This window comes from Mytilus californianus, unplaced genomic scaffold (genome assembly GCF_021869535.1).
Source record: "Mytilus californianus isolate M0D057914Y unplaced genomic scaffold, xbMytCali1.0.p SCAF_8, whole genome shotgun sequence".
NCBI classification, from domain to species: Eukaryota; Metazoa; Mollusca; class Bivalvia; order Mytilida; family Mytilidae; genus Mytilus; species Mytilus californianus.
The window spans coordinates 98,743,801-98,763,789 of NW_026262734.1; the positions used below are offsets into that span (position 1 = coordinate 98,743,801).

The window sequence follows — 19,989 nt, forward strand, 5'->3', positions numbered from 1 at the left end:
CTAACATTGCTGAAATTTACTTCATTTGAACTTTGATGGATAGTTGTCTCATTAAAATATGGTCTGATAAAGATTGTTTTATATTTTGTAATTGACCTGTTAGTTATCTGTATTTATCATAATTTTATACTTAGAGTAAATAACTTATAATTTTTACAGTATGATAATAGCATTAAATTTACGTGAATTCCATATTTTACAAAACAGTGTTTAGCGGGCTGATATGAAAACTTTATCACATGCCTCCAGTTATTATCACATGCCTGTCCGTAACGGTATTCTCAATACTACAGACGATAGACACACAAATGACACCCTTTTCTGCCACTGACAGCACACCAACAACACCTTTTTGTACGCATGGCAGAAAAATAAAACTCAAACGCAAATTCAAATTTGCCGACAGCCCGTCGTACGTGATGGACGCCAGATATAATTGTATATAATATATAATCGTGACATATCATCAAATAAAACATATAAATCAGTAATCAATTGGCATTTTCATTCACCAATCATATCATTATGTACAAAACACAGCAAAATATCAAAATATTGGCAGCTGTACGTTTAATAAATTACCCCTCATTGATAGTCAAGGCCGACCAGGAAAAACCGTATTACGGAAACCTGTATCCGAATCAATGCTCGAGCCTATCTCAGGATAATGACGTCGGACCTCGTCGGTTCAAACAGTTAACGAAAAGCAAAAATATTTGTCTAACAATAGATATATAAACATCATTTAAAATAATGGAGTTTACTCGGTCAATACGACGGCTAGAAGTGAAGTTACCACACAAAAAAACACCTTATATATGACCACAACTCAGCCCCCTGATTGGATAGATGTACATCGGCCTACCGAAAATTAACGATTCCATACCGAGAATACAACATTTTCCCGCTATACTGATCAAAACGCGGGAAAATATTAGTATTCTCAATACTACAGACGATAGACACACAAATGACACCCTTTTCTGCCACTGACAGCACACCAACAACACCTTTTTGTACGCATGGCAGAAAAATAAAACTCAAACGCAAATTCAAATTTGCCGACAGCCCGTCGTACGTGATAGAAAATCAAAGAAAGGGGTAATCTATAGGCCTAATACCTTAGATATCTTCAAACGTTTCTCAGTGGAATCTACTATGTAACCGTCTTTACTGGAGTCAGACCTCCATCTGCCGTGCTTCTTTAAGCATCAGCGTTAGCCGCCATCGTGGCCCCACCGGATCTGAATGAATGAAGACCTATGTTTCCCTCTGGACAAATTGTCCGGATTCTCTTAAGAATTGACTCTCTAGCCGCCGTGTAACTTAGTTTTTTATCTTTTGTAATGAGCTTGCATGTATTACGAGATCTATAAATAGGCCGAAACAAATAAAAGTTTTGCTGACCAGAATCACCAAAACCTGCTAACCTAGTGTATCTTATAAACATTGTGTAAGGACAAGCAGATGAAACACCCCTAGAAATCAAGACTTCAGAACTTTGTCTATATTGGTCGGTTTTACTTTTTTGAATACACAAAATTAAATGAGACTCGTGTACTTTAACATCACAAAAACGTAAGGAACTGACCTCATCATATCTGAGAAATCCTGAAAAACTCAAAATCATCATTGCCAAATCCCTTATAACAAGTAAATCTGAAGAATCTTTAAACATGTCACAAAGTTCAATTAAAGTATCAGGAGTAATTGGATCTTTCTTTTCTGTCTTTTTTGATGCTACTCTTTTAGAAGCTTCAAGAATCGATGTTACGAAAGTGTTTGTTGTAGGATCGTTTAGACCATTTATCTTATGTGCCCATTTAATACCATAAACTGCGTTAGAAACAGGGCGACAAGTTGAATTATTGTTCAATAAATGTGTTAAATACAGTGCAACATGAACTGGCTGAGCTGGCAAAGATTTGTGACCTTGCAACGTAATGAAACGTTCCCACCGTTTATATGAATTAAAATATGATTTAACGGTATTGTCACTTTTAGAGTTGATCAACAGTTCACACATCTTCGGATAAAGCTCGTATATATAACTGCCAACTTCTATCCCACTGTCCTGGACGGTCTCCTCCACTGTACGGTCTAATTCAACCCCTGTCAAAATAAATAACGTCATAAGTATATTGCAAACTAAAATTCTATTCTTATAGCAATTAATCTAAATTTTAAGCGCTGTTGTCCAAATACTCCGCACTGACCTCTGCCTCTTTTAGTCAGATTTTCCCCTTGAAAAAACTTGCTATCAACTATGAAATCCTTAAAATTTCCAATTCGATCCACCAACATGGGCCAAAATGGTGCCGATGTCCATTCCGGGATGACTAAAGTGCCATTACATTTTTCTATACTAATCTTATTTATTACCTTTGGAATCAAACTTGGTGGTGGAACTACCCAATTATTATGTCCACCCCATTCTACTGTAAACGAGTCTATCCCAGCAGTCCCGGGGCACCAAAACTTTGAATTAAATTGCTTGCACTTGGCATTGTAATCATGCGCAAACCTATCTATATCATGTGGACCCCAAACATGATTAAGGTACAGAAAAACCTCATCTTGTATTTCCCAGTCATCACAATCTGTTACCTTACTTAAAGTATCTGCATACTGGTTTGTTTCTCGTGGTATCCAAACCAAGCTCAACTTAATTGCATTCTCTCTGCAGAATTCATCAACGAACAAAGCGATTTTGTGCAAAACCATCTTCCTGCTACCAATATTAAGTATATGTGTGATATTCAGATTATCTGTGAACACTCTGATAATCTTACCAGTGAGAATATTGACAAAATTTATCAATATTCTTTTTACAGCCTCGAGCTCTCTCCAGGTCGAACTTTCCGATTGTTCCGTCAACGACCAACTACCAAACATTTCCAAAGGTTCGTCCTCTGAACCAGTGGTAACAAAACCACCGAAACCTGTACCAGATGCATCGCTGAACACATAATAATCTTGTGTTTCATTATAAGTCAACTGACTTAACCGAGATCCTATCTCGTTAAAGCTTTTAGCTTTATGTTCCCAAAAAGTGCATTCCTTGAATGCGTCCGTACTAACTAGTACTTGGGCGTTCCAACTTGCCCTTTGTAATATACATTGATACAAATACCTTGTTCTTAAACGTGCCTGATCTCCTAATACAGGCTGCATTGATATGATCTGTCCTACAATACTTGCAATGAATTTCACCCGGAAAAGCCTAATCCCGTAGTGAAATTGTGTCCTGAAAACTTCTAAAATTTTTAAAAGCTTTTCTATTCTTTTTTCGGTAATTCTTATAACCCCTTCTGTCATATCCCAATGAAAACCCAACCATTCTAAACTTTGAATAGGGGCCCAATTGCACTTCTCTGCTGCAAGAACAAAACCAAATTTCTCCAAATCAGAGTGAATTTTTTCGCTCGCTAACATAGCCTCTTTCATGTTTTTGCCCCCGCCGAGGCCATCGTCTAGATACATGACGATTTTTAAACCTGTACTTCTCCCATATTTGATAACCTCCCTGACTACCTTTGTAAAAATATATCCGCTAGTTGACAACCCAAAAGGCAAAACATTATACACATAATATTCATGCTCCCATTTGAAACCTAAATATGTAGTGTCTGCTTCTGCGAGTGGGTTAGTTACGTATTCATCTACCACGCGCCATCCCGCGTCTGATGAATCGGCAAGTTTTATCAGCTTTTGTCGATTTTTAATCAAGTCCATACCTTCAGAAATTTTTCTCTTGGCACTGTTAATGTTTGACTGCGTCAAGTTGTCGGTCTCGAATTCGGCGTGTGCTTCTCTAATTTTAACGAACACTTTCTGGATGTGCTTGTGTTGCTCCTCATTCCCCCTCTTTCGAAATTTGTAATTGTCGGTTAGTGATTCGTCCATTCTTGCTATTTGAGTATCTGACAGCACTTTCTGGTTGTCTTGTATCCTCTTTTGGAAACCCTCCAGACGTGAATCCAGTAACTTCGTCATGTTGTTCAACAACTGGTCCTGCGTAGATTGAACGGCATTTTGTACCTCTGTCTGAATAACTTGCTGTAAATTGGCGTCCATAAGTTTACTCGGTCAATACTGTAACGAAATGTGGGTCCCCTGAATTGCAACTTGTTTCCCCTAAAATTGTGTGATGACGTTGTATCTTACCGATAATTGACTTTTCTTATTATATATTTCTTGTATAACTATGTTTAAACATTGTTAACTCTAAAACTTTTTATCATTCTTGCCTATGATTTTACATAGGAACACCTGTGCATTGTGTACTTAAAATGACGTACAATGACGTCATTACCTATTTTGGTAATCACCAGTTCCGGTTTTGGTAATTTAGGTATTTTCCGAAATGGTAAATGGTAAACCAAATCGGTAAATTGGTTTACCTAAGTATAAATACGGCGGAGAATACAGATAAGTCTTCAGCACAATTTTACCCTGGGCAAGTAACACACGTTAAGTCCAAGCGATTTTGATATACGTACAGATACCATGTACCAGACCAAGTAGTTAACCAGACAGCCAACACTATTACAATGTCCGAGGAGACTACGTCCGTATAATGTGGGTTTGTTAATTCCTTTACAAGTTACATTTAGAGAATAACTTCTCGAGAGAAACTTTATCTTTTGGCATTGAATTTGATTTACCATTTGCCGATCACCAAACTATATTTTTCCGCTATCCATTTTCTTTAATTCCCGATAGGAGGTTAATAAAGTATTTATCTGTTAGACTAGAATACTGTTAAGTTATTTGATATTTATATGTATTGTTGCTATTTAATGCATCTTAAAGATAATACAAGTTGATTTTTATTTAACGAGTCTGTTATTCTTACAAACATCGAGAGTTACCATACAAAAACCTATACTAGTACTCCAATCTACCCTTTTATATCAGAGTCATTACCTTACCAGAGGAACCAAACCTTACCAGTGTGTATTCAGAATACCAGAGTACCACATAGTACCACGATACCAGAGTACCACGCTACCAAAGAAGAGTCACCAGATATAACTTTTATTTTTTATATACTCGTTCATTCTAACATAACACATTCTTATAGCAACGCACTAAGGGATAAACATTTATAGTTTAACACTTAGGCCCGACCGCTCGGTTTTCGTTACAGTGGTGGCAGCGGAGGCACGTACCTACATTTTGATATTCTTTAAATAAGTGTAATTATATTTAAGATAAGACATAAATAAATATAAATAAAATGGATAGCACGGAAAATCAATTTGAAACACCTAGGTTAACTGCCCAGGGTAGACCAGTGCTCCCCCGATCTCGGTCCTGTGAAATTTTCCATGATCTGACGCCGACCGGAGAGATAGGCATAAGAGTGAACCAAGATCAATGGCCCTCACAAGAGAATACGAATAGATACGAAAAGGATGGTATACATCATGCTGACAATAGGCCATTGTCAGGGGATCTATCACCATCAAGGAAAGTGGCCATTGACCAAGCGAAAAACCCGGAAGTTTCAAATAGGGCAACGGTTGTGCATTTGAAAAAAAATGCAGCGCGTACGGTAAAACAGAATTTTGGTGAAGAGTCAAGGACTCTTTTGGACCATGCTGCCAGAGGGTCTAGGTATGGGTTTTGGAGTCAGAAAGCAAGGGATACTGCTGAGGGAGACTCCGGAAATACAAGACGAGTCGCGACGTCTTGTGAATCCGATGCCCGACGGGGTAGATGGGATTCGGGAGATTTACCTAGGACTTTGGACCGGGGCGTACCCCATAATCAGGGGGCAACGTACCAAGCATTACCTTTGACGTCCCGCGGACGATTCAGAGTTGGGGTTAACGGGACCGACCATTAACACCGTACTGATGAAATCCAGTAATTCAAATTATGCTGGCATTAGCTATGAACATAATTTTGAGCGTGATTATGATTTAAACTTACAAAATACAAAATATTACAAAAAGAAACCAGCACTTTATGATGGTGAAAGTAATTGGGAAGACTATTTAGTTCAGTTTGAATTAATTGCAGCAATTAACAAATGGTCTGACATAGAGAAAGCTTTAGAACTAGCTACTAGCTTAAGAAGTACCGCCCAAAGTATTTTAACCGATTTAAGACCAGAGATGCGGACCAATTTTATACAACTGACAACCGCCTTAGCGTCTCGTTTTCAACCAGAAAATCAAGCAGAAATGTACAGGGCGCAAATGAAAAGTAAAATACGCGGACGCACGGAACAAATACCTGTGTTAGGCCAAGACATAAAACGTCTAGTTAGATTAGCGTATCCATCAGCTCCGATAGAGATTAAAGAACAATTAGCATGCGATTGTTTTATTGATTCCCTAAATGATGTTGACATGGAATGGGCTATTTTCCAGGCCAAAGCAAAAAGTATTAATAACGCTATTCAAATAGCTCTTGAATATGAAGCATTCCAAAATGACAGACGTAAACACGGCACTAAGCTAGTTTGTGCTGTAAATGAAAATGATAATTTTGATCTAAATAGGGAAATTTATTTGTCTGAACAAGTTGATGGCATTTCAGGTCGTCTTGCAAAAATAGAAAATAATAGAAAAAAATAAGAAAACTTTTTCTTGTTACCATTGTGGGGTTTCCGGTAATTAAAAGGGAATGTCTCCTATTGAATAACCGATCCCAAAGGTTAGAAGGTAACAGAACTAACAACTTAATTCCAAGAAAAGTGGCAGACCAAATGACTGGTCGGGGAAACTTTTAGTGGCTGAAACTGAGGACCAAGTTTCAGCAGCAACTAAATATGATTTGAAAAATCCAATAATTTTGAGAAATTGAATCAGATAAATATATTCTGAAAATATATATGTACATTTTGTAATTGTCAGTGTTATGACATGAAATTGAATTGTTTGATTGATACCGGGTCCACTGTTAGTGTCCTTAACTCATCCATGTATAATATCATGTCCAAGAGTGTAAAGCCAGTGCTGTCCAATGCACGTAGTGGTTTACGCATGGCTAATGGAAGTGTAGTTATGCCGGTGGGGACTGCTGAATTACCAACGCAGTCGGATAATAAAATTGTGTATCGCCGTCTCATTGTTGCAGACATAGATATACTTGTACCAAGGATTATTGAGTTTGATTTTTAAAGATAAAAGTCCATGTATATTGTATATGGGAAAGAGGATTTTTTTTTAAATTGACGGTCAATTTATTTCAACTTTTTATTAATATTGTTTACATTTATTGATTGTTTAGATATGTAACTTATTTTCAGGATATTCATTTGTACAATAATATTAGTGTTTTATGAACATTCGTCTAGCCGAGAAGATTTGATGGTGCTCTATAAACATTTGTCAAAATACACAGAATTAGTTCCGAATAAAGAAAATTCATCATGCGAAGAAGATGTGTTGGTGCTTTATAAACATTCGTCATTATATGCACACATTAATTAAGTGTGTTTAATGAACATGAATTCGTCCTGCCGAGAAGATTTGATGGTGCTCTATAAATATTCGTCAAAATAAACAGAACTCGTGTTTTATGAACAATCGTTATGAAAAGAAGCGATGTTGGTGCTATATGAACATTTACAAAACTAAAGGATCATAAAGGACAGTGCGGAATTCAAGCTTTGCGTGAAGATGTATATGAACAATGAACATTCCAAAGATTAATTAAACTTGATTAATTATTGTTTTATAATGTTGAATATGTATGTTATAGAATATTTTAATGAATGATATTGAAGAACTTGTTTTAAATTTTAGGAAATGTCTATTCATGTTTGTGGACAAACATTATTTTTCAAAGGTGGGGAGAGTGTAACGAAATGTGGGTCCCCTGAATTGCAACTTGTTTCCCCTAAAATTGTGTGATGACGTTGTATCTTACCGATAATTGACTTTTCTTATTATATATTTCTTGTATAACTATGTTTAAACATTGTTAACTCTAAAACTTTTTATCATTCTTGCCTATGATTTTACATAGGAACACCTGTGCATTGTGTACTTAAAATGACGTACAATGACGTCATTACCTATTTTGGTAATCACCAGTTCCGGTTTTGGTAATTTAGGTATTTTCCGAAATGGTAAATGGTAAACCAAATCGGTAAATTGGTTTACCTAAGTATAAATACGGCGGAGAATACAGATAAGTCTTCAGCACAATTTTACCCTGGGCAAGTAACACACGTTAAGTCCAAGCGATTTTGATATACGTACAGATACCATGTACCAGACCAAGTAGTTAACCAGACAGCCAACACTATTACAATGTCCGAGGAGACTACGTCCGTATAATGTGGGTTTGTTAATTCCTTTACAAGTTACATTTAGAGAATAACTTCTCGAGAGAAACTTTATCTTTTGGCATTGAATTTGATTTACCATTTGCCGATCACCAAACTATATTTTTCCGCTATCCATTTTCTTTAATTCCCGATAGGAGGTTAATAAAGTATTTATCTGTTAGACTAGAATACTGTTAAGTTATTTGATATTTATATGTATTGTTGCTATTTAATGCATCTTAAAGTTAATACAAGTTGATTTTTATTTAACGAGTCTGTTATTCTTACAAACATCGAGAGTTACCATACAAAAACCTATACTAGTACTCCAATCTACCCTTTTATATCAGAGTCATTACCTTACCAGAGGAACCAAACCTTACCAGTGTGTATTCAGAATACCAGAGTACCACATAGTACCACGATACCAGAGTACCACGCTACCAAAGAAGAGTCACCAGATATAACTTTTATTTTTTATATACTCGTTCATTCTAACATAACACATTCTTATAGCAACGCACTAAGGGATAAACATTTATAGTTTAACACTTAGGCCCGACCGCTCGGTTTTCGTTACAATACGAAGGCTAGAAGTGAAGTTACCACACAAAAAAACACCTTATATATGACCACAACTCAGCCCCCTGATTGGATAGATGTACATCGGCCTACTGAAAATTAACGATTCCATACCGAGAATACAACATTTTCCCGCTATACTGATCGAAACGCGGGAAAATATTATTATCGCAGGCATTCCGGCGTTACTCGGCAAATTCCGGAAAATATACCTCAATGGTACGTTTTCAGTGAAAACAAATTAAAGTAGGGTACAATTATTAGGAAACGAAAATATATTATGTAAAATGCAAAAAAAACAAAAAAAAAAAACAAATGATACAATAAATGCATTTTTCAAAGTCTCCAGCATAATTTAGAAAGTTACTTTACAAATGTTGACTTTTCCAAACAGTGTTCATTATGTTTTGTTGATTTTTTTTTATCGTCAATATAAAAAATATATGATATTGTTGTTTTTCTCCTCTGTTGAGGCATATGATAGACAGCTAGACTTCATTTCGAATGTATTACATTTGGCGTCCGACCTTCGGCTCTTGGGCTGATATTGAACTTTGGGCTGATAATACATCTGATAAGAAAAATGCCATGTAATAATCTGATATTCTCTAACTTATTGTTTTGCAAATGTTTACTAACAAACTTTTCGTAGGCTTCATCTAGGTTTGTAACAGAGGTAATAGTTATGAAGCATGGAAGCATGCAGCAGGATTACCGTTCAACTTGTTTTTTTGTCAGTCGTTAATACTTACCATTCATTTTTTTTTTTTAAATTTCGAATCTTCAACTTCCTATTTCTCAGCAGACAATAACATATAAAAGCGTCTGAGGTCAATTTTGTCCATCATTATCTGCTGAGAGTGCTGTTCATAAGAATTCCTTAATGGTTGTTGCCACTAAATCAAACTCAATATCATGTCCATATCCGCTTTGAATAAACATTTGCTAAGATTTTCCCTTTGTGGACATATTGTTGGTGTATTTGATTTCTCCCTTGTAAACCTTTTATTAATTTATTAGATACAGAAATTTAATTTGATTGGTATATGCGTTATCAAATTGTTATTAAACTAATAGTTTATTTTTGCTTAGAAAATGGACTGGTATCCGAAATAGGGACAAAAGCCTTTGAAAGCATATTCCATATACGATATCTTCCTCCGGTAATGACGGAGAAGAACAACACAGTTCGATTCTCAACAACGTCAACTCATTCCATAGTTTCAACACGTCAAAATATTCACGCAGTATCTACAAGCAATTCAAATGGCAATACAGTATCTTCCAGAAGTATCATTGTGACGTCCACCAGAAAGCCGATTAGTGTAGCAAATGTCGTCTATCAACCAGTTTGTTACAATTGTTTTCAACCATCGTTATCTCTTATACTGGTAATCGATAATACTGGTTCTATGAGTGACGACGTTTTCCAAGTAAGGAAGCAAGCTATAGAAATAGTGAAAAAGGCATACAGTTTACAGGAAGGCCTCTCCAACTACATATTTGTAACATTTAATGATCCTGGTAAGCAAAAAGATAAAGATTGTAGCTTACAAAAATGAACTGAAACGTAACTTCCTTTTAATGAATATTCAATTGAAAAGCCTTCAGTATTTATTCACTCGAGAAGTGAGTTTTTTAAAAAAAGCAAAGCGTGCAAATATTTTGATAAATTTTGAAAATATTACTATAACTTGTTTATAAATATCCTTAATAATGGGACAACGTGATCGTTAGTTCTATATTCCGAAATTCTATTACCGAATGTTTTCTTTGAAATGTTTTAAACTGCTATAAGATATGTGAGGGAATTCGATTTGATTTACCACGGTTGACTTAGAAGCACTTTAGACAATACCATTGAATTAATGAGAATGAAATTGTTTGCATTATTTACAGAAATGATTCTACACAAAATATATTGAATATAAAAATAAGGAGATGTGGTATGATTGCCAATGAGACAACTATCCACCAAAGTTCAAATGAAGTGGATGTAAGCAATTATAGGCAACCGTACGGCCTTCAACAATGAGAAAAACCCATACCGTATGGTCGGCTATAAAAGGCCCCGACATGAAAAATATGAAACCATTCAATTGAGAAAACTAACAGCCTAATTTATAACAAAACAATTTACGAAAAAAAAATATGACAGACATGAACCAACGATAACCACTTAACTACAGGCTCCTGACTTGGGACAGGCACATAAAGAATGTGGCGCGGTTAACATGTTTGTGAGCGCTCAACCCTCCCCTAACCTGGGACAGCGGTGTAACAGTACAACATAAGAACAAACTATAAAAATCAGGTGAAAAAGGCTTAACTCATCAGATGGATACAAATAGAAATACATTTAACAAAAACACAGAGTAGACGTGGACGGGTACTTATACATGCCCACAACAAAAAGAAACTTAGTACAAATCTGAGAGTAACTTGTTCAAATAGCATATTACATAAGTGGAGGGTAAAGTTAAGGATGATACTAGCTTTTCCACTGTTTTCGAGAAGATCCTGTATAAGGTGTACGTAATACAAATTATAATACACGTCATTGAAAAAGAGGATCTCAGTTGATTCTATTGTCTATAAAAAATATATTGACAAAAAAAAAACAAAAAAAAAACAGCCCAAGGTTAAAGATAAACAAGGGTTCAATCACGTATGAACTAACTGTTATCCGAAGTCACACATCACACAAAAAGTATTTATATGACAAACCCGAATAAATCACCCAATAAAATTTTTTTCAGAAGACGTCTCAGCATATGTTATATAAAAATGCACAAACGTTTCCAATTCTATTTGTACCCAAACCACGGTTTTCGTTTCCATGTTTCTTAGTGAATCTATAGAAGGGTTTTTGCTAAAAACAAAACATCTGAATATATTCTACACATTAATGATATTCATGATTACGAATTTGTTTATTTACAGTATCCAAAAATACTTTTTACAAAACATTAGATGGACAGCAAATAATCAACAGATTAAATCAGTTAGCAGTAGATGGGGGAGACGATTGTCCAGAATACGCATTCACTGGACTACACACTGGTTTGTCATAATTTGCCGGAATATTTACAACATTTAAAAAATTTCATTTATGATCGTAGAAAAAAAAAACTTTCAACTGACATATCTGAGATAAGTTAAAATTGTTATAAGTGATTTTAAAATAAATTTTTACTTATTTTATATTGATACATTAGTCTTTTCTCATACGCGTGAGATGTTTAGCTACATGTAGCTATGAAATCAGGTTTAACGCACCAATTTCTACATAAGGAAATGCCTGTACCAAGTCAGAAACATAACAGTTGTTTTACATTCGTTTGATGTTGCCATTTGATAAAGGACTTTCCGTTTTAAATTTTCCTTTGAGTTCGGTATTTTTGTAATTTTACTTTTTTTCTATCGTTATAGCCATTACGCATGCAAACAATGGATCTTGTGTATTTTTGTTTACTGATGCTGACCCGAAAGACTATTTCTTATGCGAGTCAGTCGGCCGTCTGATTGAACAGAAAAATATACATCTAGTTACATTTCTAACGGGAGTTTGCAATGGAGAACTAGTGAAAGGGAAGTCAAGTGACTGTATCCAGACAAAACAACAGCCTATCAGTTGTTCTTCACGTATGTAAAGTTATCAGAAAGCATATATGAATCTTTTTAGAGGATAAGTCCACGGGTGTACCACTTTTCGCTCCATAGGCAGTTTTGTTGTCCTTGAATTGTTTTCATGATACACTTTCACTTAATCTAAATTATGTACTTGATCTAAAACTTTCCAACTTTCTTAATCATCATAGAAGGTTTTGGCTTAAACTTATCTGTTTAAATGGGTTATTTTTTATTGTTTGGTATCTCTAACTTTTGGTCGTGCACCTGGTAGAGTGATTCCAGACGTACCTGTCGTACACACGGTAACATACATTAACAATAATAATGATAATTCCACACATGAAAGCAATAATATGTTAAGTGAATATCCCATAATTAATGGATCAATATTACTATGAATATAAAACATGTATAATTTAAGATTTCAATAAAGATAACGTTAATCAAGAATTTTTCTTTTATTAGTACCGGTATGTGGTATATATGATACAGTGAAGTTGTATAATCAGGGATTATATAGAATCCCTGATTTTTCAGGGATTTTGCATATAGACCCTGAAAATGATCAGTGGTTTTACATAATCACTGCAATTTTAAAAAATATTTTATTTTTGCTTGATTTTCATTGTTTTTTAAATTGGCGTATTAAGGGGAGGTAACTCTGAAATAGTACATTTTCTAAAGGAGTCTACATAAAATTTTGCTATTCTATGTTTCAGCAGAAAAAAACGTACGGTGACCCTATCTTTTCTTTTGACATTCTGAAAGCATTTTCTAAAAGCTATCTTCTAGTATTTTATTTTACAATTCTATCATTAAGTTTGTTTATTCCTGTATAATCCATACAAAATGTGTCATTTTTTTCATAACCTGTAGCTTGAGAAAAGGCTCGGTGACCTATCAGTTTTATTATATGTTTAAACATATCACAATATATACTACGTTTTGGCAAAGTATGAAAACATTCTATCATTTTTAATTTATACTCCCATACCACCTTAACTTTTATTCATTGTCTCTTCATTCCAGTTCATATGTATAATCCCTGACATTTGTTTCTAGTGATTATGCATAATTCCTGAAAATTTTAGTAATTATATTTTATCGCTAAAGTTACCAGTGAAGATACATAATCCCTGAAAATTTTAGGGATTATACATCATCCCTAATTATACACATTTACTGTTACATAGCTAGATCAGTGTATGTAATGTGCGAATCATGAAATGTCATTTTCACTGTATCCGTGATGAATTTCTGATGTAGAATGATAAATAAACAGACGACAAATTCATGATTTTTGAATAAAATAAGAAATAATATATAATTTGTACTGTTTTTATAAATTCATGATATAGGTTTGAGATGCGGACGGATTTTCATCGCGCCTACAGCCATCCATGTACAAAATTGATACACACATAGATAAATATTAAGAATAGTTCGCGAACAGAGCGTGCAAGAGATTTAAAAGTAGCAGTTAAGTTTCATTTGCAGAAAAATGTACCTTTTAACATAATTATCAATGTTGTATAACTTAAAACAGGTTTTGTTATTCAGCTTGTTGATATTGAATCAAATTCCACTATGCTGTTTTCGTTATGCGATTCATGTTTACTGTCGAATAATGATACTGAACTTTCATTTTCACTGTAGGGCGATTCATTTCTATTGTACATGCGATGCATTTTCACAGAAAGAAATTAATTAATTTTCATTATATAAAGTCTTAATTCAGCCGAATCTCTAACAAAATTTATGAAGTCAGAAGGATTGATAATATATACATACACTCATACCACATCTTCTTATATCTATTTAGTGAGTGAAAATCTGAGGTAATATATGATCAATAAATTCCTTAAAAATGGCATTTATTGCTAATATAGTCAATTCTATTTTCGCTAATAATTTGTACAGATCCAGATCTATATGTAGGATAAAATTTATCCTTTCCAATGACACGCCATCATTGAATACATATATCTTGGACAGTTAGGCCAATCCACGTCACCGAAAAAAGCAAAGTTTCTGTTTCGGTCTAAATTTACATCGCATACTAATAAATTAAACGTTATTAGAGCTATTTTCCGAATGCATGTAGTTTAAAGTAGTGGTTGGCTTGCTTGCTTTGTTTGTATATATATATGTGCTTAAGCATTGTAATTAAGATTGAGCAAACATTTATACAAAAAAGCGAGCAAGCCAACCAAACCTTTAAACAACAAGCATTAGGAAAATAGCTCTAATGGATGCATTTTAGATAACAAAGAGCATTAACAAAACGATCTTCATTTCACGAATGAATGAGTGGAAACGTTTTCATCTTGCACAAACAATTGTCGCTTGGATGACTGGATAATTGATATGTATCATGACATTGTGTATACGTCTAATACAGTAAAGAAAGTTCAAGCAACAGTCGAGTCACCTTAATTTATGTTTTAATTTCTTTTAAGTCCGTGTTATAAATAAGCAAATACCCAATTGTAAGAATACAAGGAAATATTGCAAACATTTCATTGTTACATGTTTAAATGGTTCTAATGTTTTACTTTTACAAATTGTGACTTGGTTGGGGAGTTATCTCATTGCCGCCACTCATACCACATCTTCTTATATCTATACCACGGGGTATAACCGCCGTACAGTTGATTAATCGCTACTCTTTGCGATGTAGGTAGATAGACCGTTCTTATTTTTTCAAAAAATACTAATTGACGCAATGTTCAGATAAGTATTCAATGTTTACTAAAACAAAGTTTAGTGCTCCTGGCAGCATTGTATATTATTTATATTACATGAACACCATGTGACTATTTTAAATAGACAGGTCTGTGAATTACTTGTAAACATCGCGAAACAAACACTCTGTGTAACTCAAACTTGATTAAACTATAAATAGAGCATAGTTGGTTGGCTCTTACACTAATGCGACCGTGTATTTTGTGATTGTTGTTGTTAAAAATACATAATGCGAATGAGAAACCCGTTGTTTCAATTATTTTTGAAGACATTTACTTGAAAAACTGACATCAGAATTTTGGCACTGTACGATTCATTCTCTTTGTAGTTTGTTTATTTTCTTTAGTACCATTCGTTGTACATTCTTGTACTGTTCGTTGTGCAAAAGCCTATCAATATGGTAGAAATATGTATGACACGGCGTGACAAATTTTCAAAGCTTTTTTTAAGCGAGTTCTAAAACTTTTAAAGGAAAATTCTCCATAGAAATACGTTATATTCATGAATATTCTGCTCCAGTAAATTTTCGGATCCATGACAAGCTTATAGTAAACTCACCCACAATATTTGAATATGCATGATATGAACGTGGTTATACCCGTGTATATTCAAGTAGGCATCTACAACTAGCTTGCATTTCAAATTGTAAATATCATCAATATTAAAGTCATTTAAACACGATTTTCAGTTGTTGCATGTCGAATTAACATATAAAACAACAATGAAAATTCATCGCACCTTCAAAAATTCTACATCAGAAATGATTGCACTTACAGTGATAATTCATCGCATCTATAGTAAAAATGAATCGCATACAAAAATTCATATTATGGATTCTGCTTATTTAATTACACTTTTTTGGACTTTAATCCTGTTATTATACATTAAAAAGTTATATTCTAATGAAATTGTGTTAAAACATACATTCAAATCAATTATTTTGTATTTGTAAAAGGTAAACAAACGCAGTTTTCCCCATCAGCCTTTATTCTACAATAGACATACTCGCATACAACATGTACAGTGAAAATGAACTAACTGGATTCGCACTTTATATACATTGTAGATGATGTCCTCTCACTAAATAATTCAAAATTTTGGTAATTATGCTGCTCGCATCTACCACAACGAATTTGAATTAAAGGAAACCACAGATACAGTTAAGGCTGCCCAAATATTGACTTCCATCTAGAAATTGACAACTACGGTCAGTTGAGAACTATATTTTACAACAAAAAAAATCATTTCAGCTTTCCAATTGTGAAAGAAGAAGTTCACGAAGGGTCCATATTTGCCATAAAATTCTGTGATATTTCACTTTATTGCAACAATTTGATGACATAATATCATAAAATATCTGCAAATACAAAATAAACAAGCTCTGAAACATAAGAACAATTGTGACGTCATGATGACGTCAAAAATGTGCAATCAGATGCGACGTTGGCTCATGCAAGGACCACCATGATTTTTTTTGTAAGGATGCATATGTGTATCTGACCCATATACATCTTTTTATAATGATTTTATTTTGGTCGAATGGTGTGGCCAATGTTTTTCAGAAGGAAATAGACCTTTCAAATGCGTATTAATTTAGCTAAAAACTAGTAAAATATCAAACTTTTGTAGCTGTCAACATTGTTAAAACAAGCAGCAATCAACCAAAGTGTCAAGTTTATCTCAGTTTGCATATATATTTAAGGTCTTCAATATAGGTTTTCACATGTAGTAATACAAGTGTGATTTTTCGGGCCAATCTCAGGCCTTCAGGGCCATACTCCTCTCTATTTTTATGTAGCTGAAGGCCGCCTCCTAGCACGGGATTTTCTCGCTGCATTGAAGACCCTTTGGTGGCCTTGGGCTGTTTTCTATTCTTTGATCGGGTTGTTGTCTATATGATACATTCCATGTTTCCATTCTCTATTCTACATTCCAGCAGCGTCTGTATATGGAGTATATATATTTCCCACTTAATACGCTATTCCTAAGCTTGCGTTCACTATCATAATTTCTTAATAGATGGTTCCTGGTCTTGATGATTTTCAAATTATAGCCAAAATTCCGTCATCCTATCCGCGTTTAGGACATCACCGAATGCGACTTATTAAAGATGTTTTACTTGCCGTGAGCATCACGTCGGATGGGATTAGTGGAGCAGGATCTCATTAACATACGGAGCACCCGAGATCACCACCAGTTTAAAATAGTTTGTGTTGCTAAGTGTTATGTTTTGTGTAGTGTTTTTAGATTTTTGTTTGACTTTTTGTCTATGTATTTTTGGTCATAATATCTATACTACTAAAGGAAGAGACCGATTTCATTGAGCCGCATGTTCTCTTAAACCATACAAAGTCAGAAATATTTGTGATATGAAGTATAAATGTAGTGGTTTATACTTCCTAAATTTGTCTTTGAAACAATCTTTTTCCACAGAAAACGCCAATTTTTGAGAATATATCCAAATTCGGAGACCGTTATCGATCCGTGTCTTATACGCACTTCCGGTATTTGAAACTAATTACGGACTCAGACTTGGAAAAACCATGATAATTTTCTGGATTTCGTTTACGATGTCACAAAAAAATAAAAATAAAAAAAAAAAAAATTCCGACTCACCGACCATATTTTTCAAAATGATGTTATCGGAAACACAGAATTTATTTTAGGCCTAGGGGCCCGTTTACACATAAAAATGGGGGAGAGTCCGGACGACGGGTGCCTGTGGCCTGAGCCAACGCTTACAAATTTTGTCACATCTGCATGCACTCCACTCCTTTTCACTCACTCCATATTTAAACAACTGTCCAAAAAAGGAATGGGTGTTGAACGTGTAGAAGTGATCTCGATCATGGCAGCCTTGGCCAACGCTTACAATTTGTCACATGCACAATGCCCATGGCATGGCAGCCTTGGCCAACGCTTACAATTTGTCACATGCACAATGCTCATGGAATACACCACAATCATATTATACATGTCATAAATTCAAACTATTTGTCATCAAAATGCAGGCTGAAATGTCCTTACCCCCACATAAATTTGAGACTGAATCTGCTGTAAATAAGTGGTGCACCCTCCTCAAACACAAGGTGAAATGTCGATACCTATTAATACGTACCCCACATAAAATTGGGACTGAAGTTTTCGCATTACGTCCCCAACACAAATTTGGGACTGAAGCACTCATACTGAAACCATAGAAAATTAGTGGTGCAGCCTCCTCAAACACGGGGAGAAATATTGTGACCATAAATTACCCCCTCCTATATAAATTGCGGACTGAAATACACGTATACTTTAGATCAGACACTCGATGGCTGAAATGTCATGACCTAAAATTACTTCCCTGATGTAAATTTGTGTGCTATGTGCTGTATATGCCTCTGAGCAGACAATCGCAGGCTGAAGTGTTGTTATCTAAATTGCCTACTCTATATAAACTTGCGGACTGAATTTTCTAGACCCGACAGTCTGGAGTATCAGTGGCGTAGCTAGGGTAAAATAATGTGGATACTTTCCATTGCAAGAAAAATGGGGTGGTAAATTTTGGTTACTTTCTACTGGAAACATGTAGATGCTCAAGCATACAAGCTAACTACAGTATAATAAATATTATATACAGTGAAGCCTGCCTAAACCGAACACCTTTGGGACTGAAGATTTTGTTCAATTTAGACAGGTTTCACTGTAATAATAACTAGTTACTGTATGTAATATACAAAATGTACTTTAAAATTTCATGTCGGGTGCTCTTTGTTTTAACACTTGCCCAATTGTACAGCGATTTCGCGGTCATCTTCTAGTTGTTTTGATTTCTTCTACTTGTGATGTTTAATTATTCTGGAATGACAATCAGGGACGGTCAGAACCAAAAGTCGGTCATCCAGTTAAATAAAACGTCATTAAAAACAACCAAAATGGCCTTAGCAGAATTGACAAGACCAACTCTGGTAGATACTAGAAACATATAAAGATATATTGAACAATCATTATAAATATGTATCTTGAAAAATTTGGGAACTGATTTTATTGTTAAATTATGATACCTTTGTTTGAATGTGGCCTTGATACGTCGAATATTACAAAGAACAAGGACTATATTGCTGGCAGGGATTGAAACTTTATATTGGTATGATATATCAAAATTAAACAAAGAGATTATTTAAAATGGTAATCAAATGCATTATATTATGTAAAACTTACCTTTTACTTAACAGAAAGATGCATTCAATTTATACACTTATAATTATCGAAATATATTAAAGATTGCAGAATTCGAAATCAATTTGCAACAAGATAATAAAAGGTATTGTGGTTAAATATTTGAAAATAATGCATTCACAGGTTAAGCATCTTTTGCCATGTATTCATTACCAAAAGTACTATATGAAAACTGCTATATTTACCACATGGAAACAAATTAAAAAAATACTTTAATCGGTCCTTTGATATTTTAGTATAGGAACACATGGTTTATTCATTAGTTGAAATTGGGCTGGATTAGCTTTTCTCCGTTGGTTAATTGTCATTAAGCTTATTGCTAATCTGATTAGTCAAGCCCCTTCCGACTCATTTTAAAAGTTTGTTCTTATGCTGTCTTATACATCAGACGCGCGTTTCTTCAACAAAAGACTCATCAATGACGTTCAAATAAAAATAAGAAAAGGTCAAATAAAGAACGAAGTTGAAGAGCATTGAGGACCACAAATTTTGAAAGGTTTTGCCAAATACAGCTAAGG

General features: G+C 34.5%; 1 protein-coding gene and 1 long non-coding RNA gene across 3 annotated transcripts in view; both read left to right on the top strand.

The window, feature by feature from the left end:
- LOC127711358 (solute carrier family 28 member 3-like) overlaps nt 1-19,989 on the top strand; it is a 104,624-nt gene that overhangs the window by 51,130 nt on the left and 33,505 nt on the right. The window lies entirely within an intron of this gene.
- LOC127711366 (uncharacterized) lies at nt 4,098-8,555 on the top strand. Its single transcript, XR_007986659.1, has 2 exons — nt 4,098-4,526; nt 8,248-8,555. It is a non-coding gene; the product is annotated as an uncharacterized LOC127711366 (long non-coding RNA).